This window comes from Chaetura pelagica, unplaced genomic scaffold (assembly GCF_000747805.2).
Source record: "Chaetura pelagica isolate M959 unplaced genomic scaffold, ChaPel_1.0 scaffold91, whole genome shotgun sequence".
Classification (NCBI taxonomy): domain Eukaryota; kingdom Metazoa; phylum Chordata; class Aves; order Apodiformes; family Apodidae; genus Chaetura; species Chaetura pelagica.
The window spans coordinates 353481-359908 of record NW_009952042.1 but is presented as its reverse complement, the minus strand read 5'-3'; the positions used below and the strand labels follow the sequence as shown (position 1 = coordinate 359908).

General features: G+C 45.7%; 1 protein-coding gene across 1 annotated transcript in view; it reads right to left on the bottom strand.

The window, feature by feature from the left end:
• TCF4 (transcription factor 4) overlaps positions 1–6428 on the bottom strand; it is a 231569-nt gene that overhangs the window by 95298 nt on the left and 129843 nt on the right. The gene's annotated exons all lie outside the window — the stretch shown is intronic.

Below are 6428 nucleotides of genomic sequence, written 5' to 3'. Positions count from 1 at the left end.
CAGGTGCCTGAACGTGTCTCTTTGCCACCAGTTGCACTTTCTAACCCCTCTTCACCCCTCCTGACCCAACAGGTAGGGGGTCAGGGTCACATTTGGCACCGCCTGCCCAAGGGTTTCCACTCAGGAGAGCTGCCCATGAGGTTTGTGACCCCTTGGGCTCTATCCCTGCTGGAGCTCCCACCCAAAAGAAGGTGTCCCTGCACCCATGGGTGCCTTGGGTGCAAAGTCTGCTCCTAATTAATGCTCCAGATCTCACCACCAACACATGAAACCCAAGTGCTATGTTATTGCTGTTTCTTACAACCCAGATGAATTCCTTTTTTTTTTTCCTTTCTCTTTAAACCACATCTTAATTTTTTTCCTAACTGTCACAGACTTGATTTCTCCACTCTCTTCAAGAAAAGAACCCCCCAAACCCATCACCCAAAGCACAGCAAAGCCCCTTCCTTTGTCCTCTAAGGGACAGCGACACCAAAGGGACCTCACCCAGCACTTTCGGGGGGGAGGAAAACTAAGGTAAAAATATACATGTAGTTATTGTGAGCTGCTTGTAAAAGGAACAATGGGCATTTATTACTACATGTCACCCTGCTAATGGCCTGCAACAGAGTGAGAGATAAAACATTTACCAACCCCAACGCCACTGATTACGCTCAGAGCGGAGACGCGCCGGGAGTTACGAGGCATCCCAGTTAATATTTACCACTAAGAAACAAGGAGCTCAAAAGCCCAGAGTGTCATTCCACACACACCCCTGCAGCCTTTAACCCGGGGTCTAAGGTGCATCTCGGCCTGGCTGTCCTGCCAGCGGGCAGGACACAAGAACCTGCCAAGAATCTTTGGGCTCATCCCCATGGATCCCGCAGCACCGTCCCCGCGTCACACACACTGCACTCCTGCAGCTCATCACACCCCAAATTAACAATAGATTCCATTTGCTGGTTGAACCTGAAGAGTTTGAGCTAAAAAACAACTGCAGGATTAAAAAACCCCAAACAAAACAGCAGCAAGAGAGCAAAATCCATCTTCCCACTGAGCCAGGCAGCTGCGGTTGGTGAGCAGTCGCGGGGCTCTGGCTCCACACAGCCCTGCTGGCACTTTGGGAAGTCACTGGTGAATCCACCACGGGAGGAACCAGACAAAGAATTAAAGCTGGGGAGGGTGAATATATGCACACGTGCTACGAGGGAGCAATATCCACATGGATGTGTTACCCCCTCCTGGAAAAAAAAAAACCCACCACCGCTACAAGGAAGGAAATGCTGCTCCCGTTGCAAAGCTTTGGGCTTTTCAAGGGACAACCCTGGGAATTTCACCTTGGTATTTGTTTCAGCCCCAAGAGGCAGGAAATAGAAAAGGATACAAATCGATACAGGTTTGCCAAACGGTGACACAACTTCCCCAAAACATAAGCCCTGATTACAAAAAGATAGAAACAGACACAAATTTACCCAACGATACAAATTGACCAAAAAAAAAAAAAAATAATTAAAATGACACCGACTGATGGAAATTTCCCAGTTGCTCATTTCCTTTTCCTTTGCAACAGAAACAGGTGAGGCTGCAGCACCGGGGAGGCTGCTCATTTTCCTGAGGGAACCTTAATTCAGATTAAAGGTTCAGAGCCTCAGAGCCTGTGACCTGAAAGACTCTGAAACACCCACCAGGGAAAAACACTCCAGAAAGGGCCTTTTTGGGGTTTTTTTTGCAGGCAATCTGGATTTACATTTTATTTTATTTTATTTTTTGACACTGTGATCCAGTAGCAAGCAGAACGTCCTGGGAAATGTTGCAGGCAGGAGGAAAAGGGGCCAAGAGGAACCCAGAGGAAGGTCCTTTCCTGAACACCTGCCAAAGGGAGCGGCGGTGGCAGAGCCTGGGAGAAGCAGCAGGAGCTGGGATGGGAGGCCAAGAGCCATGGTGCCAGGCAGGATGCTCCTGACCCCCATTCCTGCATCCACACGCTCACAGGTGTTGATCCCAACTCCATCAGCTTGCCCAAAACGGAGCATTTTAAAAGAAAACCTTTTTTTCCCCCCCCTGTACATCTCACGTGTCTGATGAGAACTCACTGCGCTTTATCAGCAAAAAACAAAACCCACAGCCCTGCTCTTTTTCATGATGTCACAGCATTTTTGGAAGTGAAACTCTTGATGCTTTTGAAGAGCACACCTTGTCCCCTGGCTTTAGGGACACTGAGGCTTCCCTGGCTCCATTGTTCCCCCCACTGCAGCACCCACAGCTCCCTCGAGGGCTGGAAAAGGAGGTCAGGGAGGTTGTGGCCCCTCAGAGTCCTCACCCACAGCGACTGAATTCTGGGTTTTTTCCAGGAAAAAGAGCATCAGAGCCATCTCCCCCAGCCTTTTCACCAGCCCTTCTGTGGCCAATTTGCAAACAAAGCAGCTCGGATTTGTGGAAATCACATCCCATCTCTGCTGCAAGAGATGAATGGGAGGTAATTTTTGACAGATTTCTCTTATTTATTTATTTTTCTAAACACTACCAATTTCTAACTGCAACCGTCCTGGTTTCCTCCCCTTCAGTCAAATCACAGGATACAGGATTACATCTCATCATCCAGATTTCAGCTGCTCTGATGTGCTCTCCCCTCAGTTTATGCATTTTCACTTAAGTCAAGTTAACTAAGTCACGCTGCATCCACGGCTGAATCATTCCTTGCTTATTTCCTTCTGTGATTTCAATCCTCTTGTTTTTAATCAAATTATGAAACTAAATTTCCACTTATCATGTGACTATCGGGGCATCTGTTCATAATCTGTCCAATTCCTACAAATACTCCTTTCTTTGGCTTTTGGAAATTTGGCAGCTCTCTGGAAAATCTTCTGTGTGTCATTGACGTCCAGTATTTCTCTTTAATGCCAAGTGTAAATTGCAACCCATTGATGGCAAACACAGAGAAACTATTTCCCTGGGTTTTGCTGAGTGTGTTTTCAAGCTAAGGTACTGTTTTCCTTTTCTACTCAGCCAACCATGATTCTTAAAAGTATTTGCAGGAAAACTGTGACTTTTCAGAGAACAAAGGAACTTCTCTCATTGAGCTTTAATTTTTCACATATTTTTTTTCCCCCAAGAACACTCACATGTATGAAGTGAGAGAAATTGGAGTCTGTTTATTTTCTCTATCTGATGGCAAATAACCTTTTGTTTCATTTCTTCTGCCTTCTAGGGCAGCAACTTCAGATGGCTGTGCTCAGTGTTCAGCAGTTCTCTTTTGACTTTGACCTTTTCCATTAAAAAATGCTTGCAGGTATTATCAAATCATTTTTCATGTTCAGCCAACCCTTGTGCATTAACACCAGCACTACTACTTCTCTAGGTTCTTTATATATATATACATATATAATTCTGTTTTCACTATCTCTTCCCCTGCATAATTTCAAATTGCTCTTCAAGTTTCAACCTTCCTGGAGGAATACTCCCAGTTGTGCTTTCTGAGCACTGAGTACAGCACCAGCACAACAACTTCCAAAGCTCATTTACTGGTTTCAGCAGCATTTCATGGACACAAGGAGCTGGGGCTCAACCACCTCTGGCCAGTGAGGATTTCTGGTTTGGCCCTGGTTTCCCCTCCCCTACTGCAGATGAGCAGGAGGAGAAAAAAAAAACCAGTTCTAACTTCTTCCCTAATTTTTCCCACGTTTTCTCCCAGTCTTTGCTTCTTCCCATCCCTTCATTCACCCCAAGGCCTGAGGACTCAGATTCCTAGCTCTACAAGTTAGTGACTTGTTTGCATTAACCATCCCCATTTTTCACACCTACAGTGAAGGATTTTCACCAACAGTTGCACAGAATTTGCTGTTTTTCTAATGCTTTAGTTGAATTAAAATCTTTCTTTCCTAGGATACAGGGAAAAAAAAGGGATAAAAAAGGGCCTCGACTGAACAAGTTGAAGGCACAAAAATTTCAAAGGGAGGAAGAGACTTTCCCCTCCACTAAGGAATTTGGTAAAGCACAGTCTGTGCCCAACTTAGTATTTTCTGCTCTACAGTTTAAGCTTGAAACCTTGGAGCTGGAGATCCCTCCTTTATGCAGTGTAAATGAAAGCCCCAGTGCTCTCCCTGCTGCAAAGATCAGCAAAACCTGGTATATAGATCCTCATATATATATCCTTATATTTGATGTGCACTGCATCTGTAGGGATGTACACATAGACACACAGTATAGAAATATTAATATATATGATACATAAATATATCTTTATATTTTATGTGTGTGTATATATATATAAAATCGGGTGTTCCCCCAACTTCCTGACTTTTCTGGACAGTGTCTCTGCCTTGTTGTTAATCTTTCAGAATCTAGTTTTCATTTACAGGCTGCAATGGAGGCAAGTAATTGCAGTGTGTAAAAACACAGGGTGAAATTACAGGTGATACTCATGTAACTATGTCCCAGTGCCAAAAGGGAAAGGCCCTGGTGGTGACTGGGGAAGAGGGATGGGGGGAAGAACGTGCCATCATGTTCACCCTCCAAAGGCCTCAAAAAATACCATAAAAACTAAGGAAGCTGCTGGGTTTGTTAGTGCCCAGAAGGGCTGGTGGTTGGTGGGGGGACTGGGGAGGATGGGTCGAAGGGACTCTGGTCACAGCCCAGGGTTTTACACACACAAAGTTCTTCCATCGTGTTACTAGTGCCCAGGAGAAGAGCAGGGGTTGGGTTTTAGTGGGTTTTGCAAGCCCCTGACATTGTAGCTGGCCCAGCAATGCAGCATCAGCTCCAACATTTGCAGCTGCTCTGCCTGGCTCCAGCGAGGATTATCCCACTGGGATGGCCCCAGGCACTGGGATGGTCTGGATTAACCACCCAGGGCAGCACCTACAGCCCCCCTGGACCGGGAGAAAACACCAGAGGAGTTGTGGGCCCCCATCTGACCTGCAGTCAGTGGAACCTGGTGACAACTCAGTGCCTTGGAGCTCAGCAGGGCTCCCACAGCTTTGCCGAGCGCAGCCGACGTGACTTTGCAACCAGCAACACAAAGCAAGCTCAGAGCAACAGCAGCTACTGCACAAAACCACGGAGCCAGGCTGGCTGAAGGCAAATTTTGTCTGAAGCAAACTGGTGGAGTCACTTTCCAGGACAGAAGATTGGGTATGGAATTCAGCAGCCCTCAGTTTAGCCCAGGATAAATCAGATGAAGTCACCGGGGGCCTCCTGGGTGTTAATGAGGGAAGAATTTGGCTCCCGGACAGCAGCTGGATTTCTGGGGATTGCTGAATCCAGGGAAGCACTGTCTGCAGGGTTTTTACAGTGCTTCTAGCACACAGGCTTGTCACATCATCAGAAAGCTCAGCTCATCTACAACATCTTCTGAATTGTTCACAATATCCCTTCATACCCCTTTGACCCCAAAATGCAAGCTAAATGTGAACGGTAGGATGGGCAATATAAGAGTATTGATCAAGGGCACAAAAAGGACACCATAAAAACTCTCCCCTACTGTAAGGTTGAATAATAATCAGATACATTTACTACAGGGTTAAACAGTAATTAGACAAACCCAGTATTTGTTGGGGTGTGTGTATAAAAAATACAGATATGTGTGTATCTACATAGGAACTGCTCACTAAATGATGGAACACACTTCCCGGTACCCCTGTTCTTCTCAGAACCTCCCAGCACCCAAACATCTGTATTTCTGTGCAACACTGAAGTTCAGGGCATCTTTCAGTGCCCACCTTTTCAACCATCTCCAATCCCATGCCATCTGGTAGGTGTGGTCACTTACGGAGGGGGGAGATGGAAGGAGAGAGGGAGGATTCAGGACACTCAGCAACGGATGCTGAGCAGAGAAGGACATTTCTGTACTACTCTTCCCTGCCAGGAGCTGCTTCGTTGAGCTCTGCTTTTTTTCAGTTCAAGTAAGCACTTCAACATGATTCAGTGAGGATGTCCTACCACTACTTGCTTCAAAACGTTCCTCTCTGGCAAATCATTACAAACCCTAAAAAAAGACCTGTTAACCTAACAAGTCAATTATCATCCCTCTTCCCTGTGTAAGCAGCCGACTACAAACAGCTTACAACACAAATCCTGGCTCGGGTTGGCTCACACAGGGTGAAATATCCTGACATGCCTCAGTCTTAAAAAGGTGTTTGGTGGCTGAATTCCCACTTTTAATGATATAATTATTGTTTTCCCTTTGAATAGGAGAACACAGGGAAGGCTCACTGAAGTTCAAATGCACGGGAAACAGGGCTTTTCTGAAATGATGTTAGTAATATTTTTAACCAAAGAAAAGTTACCATAAAAAACATCTGAGGAACCAAAGAAACTTCCTGTCCAAAAAAAACCCCCAACAAAACCCATGCTGAACACTTTAAGTGCCTCAGAGGAGGTTGGCTGGGATTTTTCTAGCTTCTTACTATTCACCAACCTCCCTCCCTCTTTTTGATGGGGAAGCAAGATTG